At 37.8% G+C, this 18,045-nt stretch overlaps 1 long non-coding RNA gene and 1 pseudogene across 1 annotated transcript in view; one reads left to right on the top strand and one right to left on the bottom strand.

Annotated features, from left to right (window-relative positions):
• LOC131280601 (uncharacterized) overlaps positions 1–17,511 on the top strand; it is a 33,835-nt gene extending 16,324 nt beyond the window's left edge. The window contains exon 3 of the long non-coding RNA XR_009188253.2: positions 17,277–17,511. This is a non-coding gene — a long non-coding RNA (uncharacterized lncRNA). The remainder of the gene's footprint in view (positions 1–17,276) is intronic.
• LOC111766191 (U2 spliceosomal RNA) lies at positions 8,221–8,311 on the bottom strand (annotated as a pseudogene).
• Positions 17,512–18,045: the final 534 nt, after the last annotated feature.

Raw genomic sequence — 18,045 nt, 5'->3', positions numbered from 1 at the left:
GTTCAGTAAGGTAAAAAGTATATAATGTTTAACTAGTTTTTTGTTAAAATGGCTAAGACAAAAATATTTGTTTATTCAAAGAAGTGAACATGTTATTTGGAATATCCATTTATAATAAATGCTTCTTTCTAAGATGAAGAGAGAAAAGCAGCCCATTTGTGCAGCAAAGTGGTAGGCAATCCAGTCGGTGATTTAGGGAATGGAGCCAATCTCAGGGTCTTGACATTTTGTCCTGTGTCCATGTCCACCAGCATGTGAGAAGTTGGGGAAATGAAAAGTTCTTGGGCAGTATGAACAGATGGACAGGTGTTCTTGGTGGGCCAAGGTAGAAATCTGAACACCTTTTCCTAATGGTCATTAGGTTCTTTAGGAAGTGCAGGTTTGGCTTTTCATAGATAAAATCTTTTAATTTTATTATATACCTGCGGTCCTGAGTTCTGGAACTTCCACTTAGCAGAAACTTTTGGAAAGCAGTTTGTTCCTAAGGTAAAATTTCCAGAACAAGTGATTCAAATTGCTAATACTCCAAGAGTCTTGAAAAAGGTAGAATCTGAGTGGTGAGTAGACAGGACAGGGTGAATTGCAGAACCTGTGAGAACAGAGAAGAGAGGGTAGAGGAGAGAAGGAGAGTGGGTGTTCTAGGCAGGGAAGTACCAGGGTAGAATGCATAGAGAGTGGTCTCAACCTTAACTGCACATTTGAATTACCTGGGCTGCTTTTATAAAGTACTGATGACAGAACTCTTCACCATACTTTCCGGAGTGGAGGAGGGATGGTAAGTGATTACAACGGACACTTAGTTAAAAACCAGTGGGTTACTTTCCCCACAGTTGTTGAGGGCAGGCAGAGGGAAGAAAAGATGTGATGTGGGGGCATTTTTGGGACTTGGAGTTGTCCTAAATGATATTGCAGGGACAAATGCTGAACATTATATGTCCTGCCATAACCCACTGAAAGTACCGGGGGAGAGTATATACTACAATGTAAACTATAATCCATGCAGTGCAGCAGTGCTCTAAAATGTATTCACCAAATGCAATGAATGTGCCACAATGATGAAAGAAGTTGTTGGAAGGAGTGGGTGGGGTGGAGTGTGGAATATATGGGAACCTGTTATATTTTTTTATGTAACACATTTTTGTGATTTATGTATCTCCAAAAATTAAAAATTAAAAATTAAAAAATTAAAAAATAAACAAATTTAAAAACACAGTGGGTTGAGAACCACTGGCTTAGAGTCTGGAATGGGCCATATGTGTTCAGAGGACACAAGAAGATTAGTTTGGAAAGAGTGGAGCAGCACATGGATAAGCAGGGAAGGTCTTGCAGAACCCTGAAAACTCTGGGCTCACCTGAAGGCCTGAAGGCTGATGGCAGGAACTGGTTTTATTTTGAGAGACATTAAACATGAATTTTTTGGCATTTAGTTTGTGGGTAGGGTTTGTTAGAGTTGACAGAGACTGGAGATAAGGGGCTACTGCAATAACTCAGGCATGAGCTCCTAAGGTTTTGGGTAGGAGTGTGGGATAGAAACAAGAGCACAGGCTGAAGAGTCTCTTCAAAAGCTGAAACCCCAGAGTTTGTTTCTTGAGCACAGTAGGCAATGTAAAGCTTGTGGAATGAATGAATAGAAGGAGCAAAGAGGAGAAAAGTGATAAAGAGGACTTCCAAATATGAGGATCAGCAAAATAATTTTAACATGAGGAGATGGGGAAGGTAAGAGGGGGAGTTGTTTTAAGGGGGAAGATAGGTTTCATTTTAGATATGTTACATTTGTGGGGACAGTAATAATGACAACCGCTAACATTGTTAAATTTTATTTTTAAAGAGCTTTAGATTTCATAAAAGATACATAAAAAATATAGGGAGATTTCCATATATCCCAGCACCCTCCCCCACTTTTCCCCATTAACAACATCTTTCATTAGTGTGGTAATTTGTTACAATTTATGAACACATATTGAAGCATTGCTACTAATCAGAGTCAATAGGTTACATTATAGTTTACACTTTGCTTGGCACATTTTTATACGTTTTGACAAAATGTATAATGGCCAGTATCTGTCATTGCAATGTCAGGCAGAACAATTCCAATGTCCCAGAAATACCCCATGTAATACCTATGCTCTCTCCCTCCCTTCAGAAACTTTGGGAACCACTGCCTTTATATCAATGTTACAAGTTCTTCCATTGCTAGAATAATGTCTACTTTAGTCCATAGTTGCATTCCCTCTTATGTTTGTTCATTCCTCAATCTTGAGGATTTTGGGATGGTGATGTCCATTTAGTTTCTGATTGAGAGGAAGTTTAGTTCCTATAGGTCAGATAAATGTCTTGTTGCAGTTGTAGATACTGCTTTTTGGAATGGATGTTGTCCATCATCATCCTTTTGTTAGTTGTCCTAGGTGAGTCTGATGAATAGGAGAGTAGGTATTGCAACACTGCTGAGATTCAGAGCTCAACTGGCATCTGAAAAGACCAAAGATTTGTCTCTGGTACACATATTTAATGAGTATAGTGTTAATTATAGGTTCAAATAAAAGGGGCAGAAGAGACTTGTGTAGGGAAATTATAAATCAGTGTGTACCTCTGTTACACTGGGGAACACATATTCCAAGGTATGGCTCACTGATCGGGTGCTGATTTCCTGAGATTGTCTGTCCTGCCTATAGTGTCTAGATGCCTCTAGAGCCCTTAGGAGCACCCCTGCTTGAGGCATTATTTACTGTGGCACTCAATGAGACTTTCCAGAGACATGCATATGCATAACCTCTGGAATGACCCCTCCCCAACTTACGTTAAAATTCCTTAGCCATAAAAGCTCTTTTGTATTTAATATTTCCCCCTTTCGGTCAAGGTATTTTTCCAAATGCACTGCTACTTGGCACCCGGTGCCAGGGGGCTCATCCCTGGGAAAAGCTAATGTTTGCATGCTCTCTTAGCCACATAAGGAAACCCCTGCCTCCTTCTCCAGCCCCTTCTGCATTCAGGATCTCTTGCCATAGCTGTTCCTTCTAGCTTACAGGGAATTTTCATGAGCCCTTGCCTTGTCCCCACTCTTTCCTTAATCTCATCCTATTCAGATTTAAGATTATTTTAAGAAAGATTTTCTGGTCATGCCCTCCCCCAGCTCCATCCCAAAATTAGTTTCCCTATTTCATTGCCCAGCATTCTGTGCTTGGGTGGTTACTGAAGACCACTCTTGTATTTGAGTGTTGACTTGTTCAAGAGCTCTCTGTTCCGCCAGATGATAACATTTATGTTGACAGAGAGCTTATCTGCTTTGCTCAGTGCTGTACTCCCCAGGTTTAGCACTATACCAGTCACGTGGTTGGTGCTTGTATAGTAGAAGGAATATGTGTCAAGCGTTTTGCATACAGTATCTCATTTAATCCTTACAATAGTCCTATGAGGTAGGTCCTATTATTAATCTTATCTTACATATAAGGCAGGATAAATGAACTGAAATTATACAACTGGTATGTAGCAGAACTGAACACTGAATTCTGGGTTTTCAGATGCCAAAGACTGTGCTTTTCAACCTCTTGGCTATTCTGCTTCTGTGAGATGATTAAATGTATAGGAACTTGGGAGTACAAGCACAACTGTAAGAAGACAGAAGGGAGGTAAGGCAAAAGAAAGAGTAATATGTTTTAGGAAATTGGAGATGTTTGAGTGGGAAGGATTTTAAAGTTCATGGAGACCAAACCCTTCAGTTGAAAAAAATGAGTCCAGAGTGGTTAAGTGACTGACTGTGCCAAGGTCACATATTTCATTATTGTTTAGTAGTTGGCTATATCCCAGGCTCCCAGTGTCTTCTCCTTTGCATTTTTCTACTGTACAATGCAAGACAATTATAGGACAGATGCAGACATCTGAGTATATGACTATTTGGAGTGTATGAGTGGACAAGTCTCTTCAACTTCCATAATCCAGAGTTGAAGACAGAGGGAAAAGAAACTAGGAAGGAACTGAAATGAGTATTATGGGTAAGTAAGTGTTTTATGGAACTTTCTATGGCTCTGATTACACCACAATCATCCTTTGTTGTAGCAACAGAATTAGCTTGCCTTTGATATTGATGGCTTAGGTTCTTTTCACTCTGGTCACCACACCTTGACAGGATGGTTGGGGTGGGGAGATGATAATTATGCCTATGGTTTATGAAAAAATATGAGGGTTCTCTCACACTCTGGGATTGGTGTTGCCTAAATATTATCCTTATCTTCCCCCCACTCCACTGCCCCAATAATTTTGCTAAAGAAGAAACTAAGATACAGAGAGGTTAAAATGTTGCCTGAAGGTATATAGCTTATTAGTGGAAGAACGGGGACACAAACCACTGTTAAGTCAGGGAAATCAAAAGATGGTGATTGCAAAGAAAGGTGAAAACATGAACTATGTTCCTTATCCTCTTTGTGCCACTTTCGTGTAAAGAAATTTGGGTAGTTAAGAAGGAAGAAAGAGAGGTAAGAACAATAACCTGTTACTAGAGTTAAATTGGGGTATATGTCCTATCCCAGGTGACATAAACCTGTTCTTGAGATTGCCTGAATGGATAAATCATTTTGGACTTTCTCTAGGGTCAGACTGATGCCTCCAAATTCTTTTTATCTAATTTTGGACTTTCTGGGACTGGACAGAAATTCATTTCACCTTGGGAGGAAGGGAGTGGAACACCTTTTTCTGGAACCTTCTTCTTAGTGCATCTGGTAGGTACATTGTTGGAGCTACCACATGACTGCCTATATCACTGCCAGACCCAGAACAGGAGGCAGATTAGAAATAAGAAGTCCATGGCTCAGCGCCTTGGGTCTGAACTGTATTTGTATAAATAGAAATGATGTAGGTTGCTTTTGTTTTATTTCTCATCAAGGTTATTCTCCATGTTCAACACTTGGCCGTCTCATGACAGCATTTCCCGCATATAAATATAGTGAACTGTTATTTCCTGAGGTGTTGCCTCCACATCCATTTTTACAGGGTTGTTGTGAGAAAGCAAATGTGGGTAAGAGTCAAACAGTTGAACTGAATTATTATTGCTCGGTGCAATAATATTATTATTGTTTAATAGAGGCAGGAGTCTAGATTAGGATAATTTTCCTGTAATTATAACTAGTGAGACCTTCTCCTAGAGTCTGGTCATTGCAACATTCCTCTTAACAATGCCAGGAATTTCTCTGGCATCTGTTTCCATGGAACTCAAAGATTAACAAATGTGATGCAATTATCTTCCTGACATCCCTGGATGTAACTGGCAGCAGGGCTGATCTGCCTAATAAGAATCACAAGGATCAAGGTGAAAGGTTCCCTACAGGTCATATCTTTATTAGTGGTGGAAACTTGGTATCTCTTGTCTTTCAGTTAAGTTTCTTGGTGTCTTCATGGGACAAGGTGTGCTTGTGGTTTAGCTCAGTTTCATGAAGGCATACTTTACCCCTATGGGATAGTCCTTTTCAATAGGACCTGGAATGAAGAGGGGGCAGGACTATAGTTCCCAGGGTCTCCACTTATTCTTCTTGCTCATAGAGGACAGTAAAGTCAGGCATCTGAGCCAGAATGTTTGAGAATTCCTTTAAGCAACTGAAAAGTAGATGAATGTGACTAAGGTTTATGATTAAGGCAAGCATATGGTTTTTCTTTCAAAACATGACACTTCTGAGAATGAAAGGAGTTGCTATTAATAATTATAGCACAAACAGGTACCGTCCTTGATAACTCAGAGTCAGATATGGTGGTGGTGACAGGGAGTCTTATCTCTCAGAGTTGAGCACTTAGCATATTTTATCCATCAAACATATATGCCATAAAGTCCTATTGTAGGTACTGTCAGAGAACTAGATATATAGTAGATATTGGTTTCCTACCCTTAAAGAGTTTTCAGTGTTTTGAAAGAGATGGTTTTACTAAGATTCATATTCATATAAGATGTGTTCTTATTTATTTGTCTCTGTTCCCAAGAGTTTTGATCTAACAGATTATCAGCACTTCCTCATTTGAAAGGAAATGCTGTAATACCTCATTTAGTGAGAAATAGTTTACAAAAATTCAGTTCTCTTTAGAAAATATTTTACTTTTCAAGAAGATTATGTAGAAGTTTTCAGCTATATTCCTCTTATGAACTTTATTTTTTTAATGAACTTTAATACTTGGTCTGGCTGAAATATTTTAATGTGTTTTTTTTTTTTAACAAAAAATATCTTATCTACTTAATGTAAGTAAAAATATTACCTTGGTAATGCTTTCAAGTTTACAAAGTACTTTCATGTTATTCTTCACTTGAATACCCACAAGGACAGAGGTCTTCTCTGTCTTGTTCTCCACGGAAACTCCAGAACTAGAACTGTGTCTGTCACATAGAGTTTACTCAAGATATATTTGAAATCAATAAACAACCATATATATATATATATATATATATATATAATTATTATTTTTGCCAGAGAATCCTTTATTCAAGTGAAATTTCACATAGATTTAACAGAACTGATTTTAATAAAAGGTGGGCTGTGGTCTTGAGGTCCATTTCCCCACCCCTCTTAACCTTTCAGAACCTCCTTGGGAGAAGATACAAAACTTTTCATCAAGGAAATAGAATCATAAAGCTAGAAAGAATAAATCAAGCACATAAAGGCAGACAGCTCATTTTGTCTATAGCTGAAGAAAATGGAACCAGGGAGGCTCAGTGATATGCTCACAGTCACTTAGTGAATGGCATGGCTGGAACAGACACACAAATCTCTTGGCTCCAGGGCAGGTTTTTCCCATTATGGCTGGATAAAGGCAGATAAAGGATAGGTTAATCAAGCATTTCTGGAGGAAGCCAGTTTGAGGTAGGTGAACATTACTGGAAATGTAACAGAGATGGAAGAAATTGTATATACCAGAGCTCTTCCCAGCAAGACTAGCAAATTTGGCTGGAAGAAATAGTTTTATAAGTCATGTGCAATGAAAAGTGAGTCCCCAAGTAGTGTAATAGGGAAATTGCATGGTTCTGGAATTGGTTTCAAGGAATGGCTGGTCTGGTTACCTCCAGGGTCTTTGTGTCAGTGGGTTGAGTATGCAGAACTGGGGTCAGACATATTGATTTAAAAATTGAATTGCATCCAGCATCCATGTGGAACCTAAGCCCCCTCTTGATATAGATGTAGAGTGGACACAACCATTCTAAGGTCCACAAGATGGAGGAAGAGAGTATGGATTAGAGTGGACTTACTGATATTCTATTCATGAACTATTGTGATTAGTAATCGAAGAAAATGTGGCATTGGTGTAGAGAAAGTGGCCATGGTGGCTGCTAGGGGTAGGGAGTGGGAGGAAGAGATGTGATGTGGGGGCATTTTCAGGGGTTGGAGTTGTCCTGAGTGGTGCTGCAGGAACAGTTACTGGACACTGTATGTCCTCCCATGGCCCACTGGGTGGACTGTGGGAGAGTGTGGGCTATGGTGTGAACCATGGACCATGAGGTGCAGTGGTGCTCAGAGATATATTCACAAGTGCAATGAATGTCTCATGATGATGGAGGAGGTTGTTGTTATGGGGGGAGGAATGGGGTGAAGGGAGTGAGGGGTATAGTTGCTAAATTGTATGATGCAGTTTAAGAATGCTTTTATCAGTTCATTGTTCTTTATTGAAATTCATCAATGTAAGACGAAGAAAATTTTAAAGTCATGCTCATTTTTGACTGTGTGTCATGTTTCTAAGATGTAAGTTCTTCTATTTTTACTGCTTTGAAATTGGGGTGTATCTTACATGATGATGATTTACTTTCAGGCCGCTGTCATGATTGAGCTGTAATGATGTTCAGTCTTAGGCGTCATTGCTGGTAGCCTGACTGGACAACTGAAACCTTTCACCATTTTAATTTATAAGCAATTTGAAGAAGGCATATGGATTTTTTCTGAGGAATTCAGTACTTTTTGGAAATATCAAATAGGAGTTAGCATCAAAGTTTGCAGAATGTGGCTTGGGAAAAAAAAATCTTAAAAGCAACAGTGATTCACACTTCCAAAAAAAAAAAGGTGTTTTCTAATACCATTGTTGGCACAGAAATCAGTGTTATGTGAAAAACCTTAAACTGTACATTTGAGCCAAAAGATTCTTTATAAGCATCAGCCTACAAATTTGAAGAAGTTTTAGGGATAGGTTTGCCAATTAATTTTGCTTATATATTACTTTTTATTCATAAGTGAGAATGTATGGTAAAAAAGTCTGTGATTAAAGAGGTTTAAGACAGCTCTTTAAAAATAACTATACTATATAATCCTAAGTGATACTACACATGATCTTAGCCAAAAGGCTGAGAAGTGATAATTCTAAGTGATAAGAAGCCATTATATCTCTTTAATAGGAAGCAGTTTTTATTTCCTAGTAGCACATCAATTGTTGGTGCATTTTATACTCATGAATATTCTTTAGAGAAATGCAAGTAAAAATAATATGCCATCTACATACTTACTAGAAGAGCTAAAACTAAAAAGACTGACAATAACAATTATTGATAAAGATGCAGACCAACTGGAACTCTAATACATTTCTGATGGGAATGTAAAATTATATGATCACTTTGGATAAGAAAGTTTAGCACTTTCTTAAAAAGTTAAATAAATATGCATGTATGCTATGTCTCAGCAATTCTACTCATGGGTATTTAACCAGGAGAAATGAAAACATATATCCTCACAAAGATTTGTACATGAATGTTCATAGCAGTTTTATTTATGATAGTCTTGAATTTGGAAAAAAAACCAAATATCTATCAATTGTGTATTGTTAAATAAATTGTGATGTGTCTACACAATGAAATACAGCTCATCAATAAAAGGGAGTAAGTTACTATACATATAGCAACATGGATAAATCACAAAAGTGAAAAAAGCAAGCTGCAAAAGTATTTATATTGTGTGAATTCGTTGTATGAAAAATTCTACAGCAGACAAAACTGTAGTGATAGAAAGCAGATCAATAGTTGCCGGAGGTCCATAATTGGGGTAAGGAGAATCTACAAGGAGTACGAGGGAAATTGCTGAGATGATAGAAATGTTCTTTGTTGTGATGGTTGCACAATTGAGCTCATTTTTTGAAACTCACTGAACAGTACACTTAAAATGGGTGAATTTTGTTTTATGTAATTTATACGTCACTAAAGCTGGTTCCTCCAAAAATTGATAGCATCTTAGAAAGAATAAGGAATTCTATTTTATAACTAATATAGAGAATAATGAAGGCAGAAAGAGGGAAAAATCATTTATCTTCTCACCACACAGAAATAATATTTAAAAATGTTGGGATTTTTTCCCCCTATATTAGTCTTATTTGACACCTTTTTCCCTATGTGTAGGGATAGCATAAATAGCACCCCTAACCATCTTCTGAAGGAGTTGAACAAACTGAATGAGAAGCTTCTTGAGCTTTCCTGGTTGTTGATCTTATCTATGTTAAAGAGTCCAAAAGACTTAATGGATGTGTTGTTATAACATCTCCCTGTAGAATGTGAATCAAAGATTAGGAAATATTTATAATAATTATTTTTAATCCAAAAACAAAATTTGATAACTGAGAAAGAAACCTAGTACGTAAGTAAAAATATTATTCATATGGAAACTTAGAACTAAGATGATTGGGTAAGACCTTTAAGGTAGGAGTCATTTGACCTTAAGAGTATATATAATATTTAGCAATGAATGAACCTTGTTGGGAGTGGCTTCATGGAGTTTTTCAGTTTAATTTTTTGCTTGCTTCAACAGAAGAAAAATGAGAAAAATTATGTAACTGTTTCCAGAGACTCTCCTCAGCAATAAAGGAATTTGCAGGACAAAAGCTGAATAATTCCCTATGTTGGCTTCCTGCTCATACCTCATAACGTTATCTGAAGGAAGAAGGCTCCAGTGTGTTTGCATGTAACTTTGTAATTAGGAGCTGAGGTTTTGCAAATAACTACCAGAAGAAACTTGAGCAAGTTAATTCACTTTTCTAAGCATAAATTCTCAACTTGTGAAGGGTGAATAATAAAAGGATGTTGTAGAAATTAGATGGAGATGTGTGTAAAGATTTGAAGAGTCAGAATTCCAGATTGATATTATTATTATTACTATATTCAAAGAATTTCTTCACATACAAAGTGAAGGTGAGGAAGTTGGGACAGAAGCTTGTATGTGGAAATCTTTCTTATTTCTTGTACTCTTATTTCCCTAAATGGCCAGGAAAGTTTAGGTATACTATTTTTGCCCAGGAAAAATTCTCTTTACTCTTTCTTTCTCTGCTTTTCTCTGTGTGGGGAAGGAAATGAATTTAGTGAACATTAGTAACCATGAAGGCTATTAACTAAGGGTGCTCTGGGAAATGTGTTCAATTTTCTCTCAATCTGTTTTGGTTTGAAAATGAAAGGAAAAGAAGACTTTTGCTCTGTCATTCTGTCTTGAAATAGGAACTATAACTAGAATTTTGGAATATGCAAGGTGTTAATATTTCTGTGTAATCAAATTAAGTAACTTGTTTGCGTGTGTTCAGCAAAAGAGGCATAATTGCTAAATCTCTCCTTCCTCCCATCTCTCCCCCCCCTTCTTTTGTATTATAATAAGAAGAAAAGGCTGTGATATTTAAATATCACGTCATAAAATGAGGACTAATACTCATATTACTGATGCAAAGTATTTAAATGCTATATACAAAACATTTACTTGAAAAATGACAAGGCATCCAAACAATCAATTTGCTGCCAGAAACTCTTACAAAACAGTTATATAAAACAAGCTATAGTCATGTAAATTGTGTCCCTCATTGGTGTATTAGCATTTAAAAGGACTATTAGTAGTACAGCCTCCAATTAGATTTGTTTTTAACTTAATAACAGTTTATTGCAAAGCATTCTATTGGAATGATACAAACAATGAGTCAAAACAGTCTCTGTGAAAAGTAATAATTTAAGGGAGAGGAAGAACAACATGTGTGCACAAGTGATTGGGAAAGGAAAAATCTGGGCTGGATGCCGGACAAAGGCTTGTGTATTATGGGCCGCTGCGGGCAGTTAGCTCTGCTTCAGCCTCTGCGTAGTAAAGATGTGTGTGGACACCTGTGCCTACCAGGGCCCTTACCTGGGATCTCCTTCTGCCCTCTCTTCCAAAAATATTTGCCTTTCAATGAACCAAATTTAGGCGGAGGACTCTGTTTCCCTTGGCGGTGTTTTTAACCATTTAGGGATTGGTGGTTTTACTGTAGCAACTTGTTTTATGGTCTGAGTTCTTCCTTTGATTAGGTACTCTTTGAACAATCTTATCATTGTTCACTTCCCTTTTGTCTTTCACGTTGAAGAATAGGATTCAGAGGGTGTAATGATGAGAAACAGAGTGAAAATAGGGAGAAATGGAATTTGCAATAATTACAGAAGAACTTTTGGGTATCTTCCTGGTGGACTTATCCAAAGCCCTTATAGTCTTCCGAGCAGTTTTCCTAGGCTGGCCTATGAAGAAGCCCCAATCTTATATCTAACGAGCCACGAAAACACATTCCACTCCCCAAAATGCGCTTCCCGGTAGTTCTGGAGACCCAGAGGGTAGGTTTTCCTATGAGAAAACAGTAAGCTAGCTCTAAAAATAGCTAGGGAAATTTCTGGATAGTGCTGTTTTCTTACTTGCAGAAAAATTTGGAGACTGTGTATTATCACTTAGTCCCAGCAAAACACAAAGCTGCAAATTTGAACATTGCAGCTTTGATGCCAATTAAAAATCAATAATGTTGGTCAAAGTAAAGTTTTACATGGATTTGAAGGAGGAGGAATAGGTCAGAATAAGGGACAACAGAAATTTGACATTAAAATATATGAGTATGTTACTCAAATGTGGCCAGTCTTGAAGCCAAACTCAGCATGTAAATGCAATGCCTTCCCCCCAGCATGGGACACGACACCCGGGGATGAGCCTCCCTGGCACCGAGGGACCACTATCAACTACCAACTGATGATGCAACTGGAAAATGACCTTATACGGAAGGTTCAATCCGGATCAGCAGAATATCCCTGTCTACATAAAATAACATGACTTTAAAATGCTGTTTGACCTAATGTAAGGGGGAAATGGAAAGGAGAAATGAGTTTATATGGCTACGAGTCTCTAAAAAAGAGTCTGGAGGCTGGCAGAAGGATTGCCCTTATGCACAACTGAGCAGAGTCTGAGAGACAGATAAAGCAGATACAACCCCCAGATATTGGTTCCTTTGAGGGCTAAAGAGACCCATGGGAGTTATGGTCATGGCCGATGGGGTTAACTACTAGGTCAGAGGGCCCCTCTTTGGAAATGGTGTTTATGTGTGATGAATCTGGACTCAGATGGGATCTCTCTAAATAAGACTTTCATGCTAATGTGCTGGAGGTGCAGTTAGTGTTGGAGTTTAAGATATATTTAGGGGATTTGAATCTCTGGACTGACAATGTGATAGCCAGGTCCTGAGCTTCAACAGACTCCAGCACCTACAATCTGATTTATTGGACTTACCACACTCAGCTAAGATGGAGTTGAAGAAGGACAACCACCACACCATGGAGCCTAGAGTGATTACAACTGAAAGTGGGAGGATTGCATCCAGCATCCATGTGGAATCTGAGCCTCCTCTTGACATAGAGGTGCAATGGACACAACCAATCCAATGTCCACATAGAAGAGGTGGCATTGGATTGGGAAAAGTCGACAGGGTGGCTGATGGGTATGGGGAAATACAGGAAGAGATGAGAGGTAGAGGCGTCTTTGGGACATGGAGCTGCCCTGGATGGTGCTTCAGGGGCAATCACCGGACATTGTAAATCCTCACAGGGCCCATTGGATGGAATGGGGGAGAGTATGGGCCATGATGTGGACCACTGACCATGAGGTGCAGAGGTGCCCAAAGATGTACTTATCAAATGAAATGGATGTGTCATGATGATGGGAATGAGTGTTGCTGGGGGGGGGGGGGGGAGAGGTGGGGTGGGGGGTGGGATTGAATGGGACCTCATATATATATTTTTTATGTAATATTATTACAAAGTCAATAAAATAAAATAAAAAAAATAAAATATATGAGTAAATCCCAGTTAATAAATGAAGGGATATTTCAGGGAAAAGTACTTGCTTTGCCTAAAATTCTAACAGTGAATTCAAGGTTTTCCAATGACAAGATCATTAGAAAGGGGGTAGACTAGAAAATGTGTAAAAGTTGTATGATTTTTGTGGTTGAAGTGTTTTAAGGGCAGATTTCAGCTGTGTTTCCGGTTGGCAATATATTGCAAGTTGTTGTTCAAGTAAATTGGCTTTGGTTATGCTAAACACAGAGCTTCTCAAAAGATCCAATTTCTCATTTTCCAAAGAATCATAAAGCAATTGCTTAATTTATGTCAATATTGCTGAATGCTGATAGGATTGTTTTCCATTTTCCATCTTGGGATAGCTGTTTTATTTTTATTTCATTTTTATTTTAATAGAGTATGATGTTAACTAAAATGTCCTCAAGTTTATTTTTAAAGATTTTCTGTTCGAGTGGCTAATTCTCTTGTGGTTCCAGTGTAAGTCATTCAGAGCAGCCTTTTAAGGTCAATCGAAATCTTTAACACATGAGTGTGAGAAATCCTCTTCATTTTTTATTCATTTTTAAAAAAATTGTATTCACTTTCTAAACATTTCAATTGGCAAATATAATCCTGCTATTCTAGATAACACATGGCATCAGGGATGGTGGAGATTTTTTTTTTCAGACAAGTTCTGAAATGATGAAAGGAATAAGTTTCCTTAATTGTGAACAAAGAAACAATGGATGGTGAATAATTTTCCTTAAATTATAATGCAATTATATTTTTGATTTCAAAACAAAGTGCAATGGTTCATGTTTTCTTCTCTAATACATTTATAATAAAGTCCTATGTGATAAAAGACAAGGCAATAGAAATTATTTTCCAGAAACACCAGATGTTGATCCACCTGTCTGATTACTGTTAAGAGCTCTAATCTGTAGTTAGGTAAATATTTTAATTAAATCACATGCCATTTCTGCATCATTAGAATAGGTCCAAAGATGGAGCTTTGTCCAAAAGTTTGAGGCTATGTTGGTTTGTACAGTGTTTTTTCATATATGCTTAGGCATCTACCTAGAAGAACTATTACCTGATTCCCAGCTTGGCAACTCGTTAACAATGAGTGATCTTGAGTATTATTATAGTTGATGTCTATAAACTTTAATTCCCTCATTTTGGATCGTAATATCTTCATGATATGCTGGTTGTGAGTACGATATGACACAATGCATATTAAATACCTGGCACACAAGAAGCACTCAGTAAATATTAGCTGTTTCTTAACCCCCTCCCTTCTGCTATGTTGAATTGACCTCCCTTAAACATTATTATCATCTTATCAATTGGCTTAAGTGGCTACAGTGATTTCTTTTACTTATCATAGTCATTCATTTATTCACTCGTCTATTCATTCTAAAAGTATTAATTCAATATGTTCATACAGAAATGAATGAGAACATGATCCCTGCTTCCCAAGAACTCACAGTCTAATGAACCAACTTAATTACATTTAATACTATCTTTTAATAAGTCACAAGTGTCCATATTTCATTTCAAGTACATCATCTCCCATTATTCAGCCAAGAAGTCCATTTGACCAGGAATTGTCAACATTGGCTAAATACCAGAAACACTTGGGGCACTTTCTTAAAAATACCAATGCCTGAACCCTACCCGGATGAACTAAATCAGAATCTCTGAATTTGGGTTGTTTAAAAGTTCCCTAGAAGCAAACAGGGTTGGAATCAATTGTCTAGTTGCAAGCTCGACTTCCTGGTCTTATTCTAAAAAGTCACTTTTTTTCCCATGACCACAGAGCACTGTTCCCTCTCTTTTCTCTGTTAATGTTCCCCATTACCTCAAAATGCAGCTTCAAATACACTTTTTCTAGCGAAGCTTCTATGATTCACACTCCTAAATTAGGCTCCCTATTCTGTGTGATGTCCTCCCTACCCATATTGTTTTTCATTTGGATTTATTAACAAGTGGACTTTATACAATTTTTCGTTAATTATTTCGTTTGTGGATTTTGATTCCCAAATCAGTGTGTAAGCTTCTCATAGAAAGAATGGTTGCTCTTTTCGTGTACCCTCTCACAGTGCCTTTTATCCTGCTTCTACCTGCAGTGAGTAGTCAACAAATGCTCATGGCCACTAACTCACTTTGGTAAGCTGACTTCTTCTTGTTTTGTTGTTAACAGCTGTGGAATCTCAGCATGAATTAACAAACTTTTATCTTTACTTGAATTCTAACTCCAAATTTTAATCTCTTTCATTAGTCAGCTCTTTGGAATTTAATCTTCCTACTTTTTCCACTGGTTCAAATGAGATATTTTAAAATATCTTTAGGCAAATTTTTGGAGGGTACCTGTGTTAATTAAATGCAGATATAGTAAAAGCACTGAATCATACAATGCCAAGCTTTTTGAAGGGAGGGCCTATATTTGACTTATCTTTTTGTCTCAAGAAATTAGACAAGTACCTGGGATACAGCAGATGCTTAGTAAGCTCTTTTGAATTAATTGACTTAGCTCATTGGCTAAATTAAGGTTCATTCGCAAAGACAGTCTGAAATCATCTATCATGCAGATTATTCTGAAAATCAGAATAGCAATTTTTCTCTGCATTTGTTATTTTCTTACTCACAAGTTCTAGAATCTCACTTTTCTGCTTTATATCACTGTGGCTCCCTCAGCTTTTCAGTTCACTTTTGGACTGTCCTTGGCTGTTCTAAGTTATTGCATGCAATGCACTGAATTTTTTCCTTGAATCTCATTAAAGAAAATATGGAAAATATTGAAAAGTAAAAATGATATAAATGTCAATCATCTTATTTCACTCAAAGACAACCATTGTGAATATTTTCATGTGTTTCCTTTTAGTTTTTCTTTATGAATTTTTTTCTCTTTCATTTTCTTTTTTTTACAGATCCAATCATCTTGTCTTTTAAAGCAAGAAACAGAATGCAAGTAATCAGAAAGCACTAGCAGGCATCAGTTAATCCAAAACACTAGCTTCTTAGTTCCAAAAGAACTTGCAAAGAAAACCTTTGAGAGGGTGGAGGGGAATGGAAGCAACTCCTAATACCTGGACTATCATAACAGTGTTATGTCAAGTTGCATGAGTATTTTTTGAATTAATACAAATTCTACAGTTTTTCTTTAACTTTTTCCTCAAAGTATAAAGAAATATGAAATATAAACAAGCTCTTGCATTCCACACTTTGAAGTGTACAATTCAAGCTCTTAGGATCTATCTACATACCATAAATTCCATCAAATCTTGAATAATTCAATATCTATGCACTTCTTAAAAAAGTATGCTTATTACCCAAATTCCTATTGTTAATTCAGTTTTGTATTCTGGTTTAATTAATCCTTTAATATTTTAAACTAAGCATTTTCCAATGTCTTACAAATGCTTTGTTAAGTTCTACTTAATGACTCTATCGTACATTGACATATACAGGTACAATAATTTAAATTAATTATCCTCTTATTGTTGAACTTTTGTATTGCACTGTTTTGTAGTATTGTAAACAATCCTGTGAAGATGTTCTTCATGCTTAAAGGTTTTTCTGTAAATAGGGTTATGTCCCAGAAGTTGTGTCAGAGTATGAACACTTTTCATGTTCTTGAGACATGTGGATCAATGACTTCCCCAAAGGTTGTAATATTCTACAGCCCTGCCAACAGTGCATTAGTATTCACCCTGGGTGTGCTGATAGCGATCCTGAGCCACCATGGCACAATGTATGCCAGGATAGGTTCTTTTTTTTTTTTTAAGATTTATTTATTTATTTATTTCTCCCCACTTCCCTCCCCCCCAGTTGTCTGCTCTCTGTGTCCATTTGCTGCATGTTCTTCTGTGACCACTTTTATCCTTATCAGCAGCACCAGGAATCTGTGTTTCTTTTTGTTCCATCATCTCGTTGTGTCAGCTCTCTGTTTGTGTGGCACCATTCTTGGGCAGGCTGCACTTTCTTTCATGCTGGGCAGCTCTCCTTACGGGGCGCACTCCTTGTGCGTGGGGCTCCCCTACGCAGGGGACACCCCTGCGTGACATGGCACTCCCTGCACGCATCAGCATTGTGCATGGGCCAGCTCCACACAGGTCAAGGAGGCCCGGGATTTGAACTGTGGACCTCCCATGTGGTAGACGGACGCCCTATCCATTGGGCTAAGTCTGCTTCCCAGGATAGGTTCTTATAGGTTGAAAATAAAGTTTCATATCCCTAATAGGTATCGAAACTTCGGAGGAGTTTGAATATCTAAGCAAGAGGAAGCCATACACACATGAACTTCTACAGACTTCTAAAAATGGAGTTTCCGCATAAGAAAATGGCAGCTGTGACCTTTTTGGATGGCTTCAGTTGACTCTAGTTATATATTAAGGCCACTTTCATATTCCATTCTGCTTAATCTTTTGGGTCCCCTTTTATCCTCAAAAAGAAATAAAGAATGATTTTTACTTTGGTGACAGTGTTGCTGCTATATACTCAGAAGGAAATTTATTTAAGGTCATAGTCAAGATTTTTCCTGGAGCACTATTTTTTTCTTTTAATTAAAAAAAAGATATTGAGATTATATAAATGTTACATAAAAAATATAGGGGGGAGAAGACGTGGCTCAAGTGATAGGGTCTCCACCTACCATATGGGAGGACCCAGGTTTGATCCCTGAGGTCTGCTGGTGAAAAAGAAGAGAAAGCATGCCTGCGTGGTGAGTCAGTGCCTGCGTGGCGAGCCGAATGCCCACGTGGTGAGCTTAGTGCCCATGCAGTGAGCTGCGTGCCTGTATGGCAAGCTGAGTGCCTGCGTGAATGCCTGTGTGGTGAGCCGAGTGCCTGCACAAGTGACCATGTGGTGAGCTGGTGCCCGTGCAGCAAGCCAGTGCCCATGTGGTGAGCCGAGTGCCTGAACTGCAAGCCGAGTGCCTGTGCTGTGAGCCAGTGCTCGGCAATGAGTCACACAGCAAGATGATGATGCAACAAAAGAGAGATGAAAGGGAG

This window comes from Dasypus novemcinctus, chromosome 2 (assembly GCF_030445035.2).
Source record: "Dasypus novemcinctus isolate mDasNov1 chromosome 2, mDasNov1.1.hap2, whole genome shotgun sequence".
Lineage (NCBI taxonomy): Eukaryota > Metazoa > Chordata > Mammalia > Cingulata > Dasypodidae > Dasypus > Dasypus novemcinctus.
Note: the sequence above shows the minus strand (reverse complement) of the source record. Positions and strands in the feature narration are given on the sequence as shown.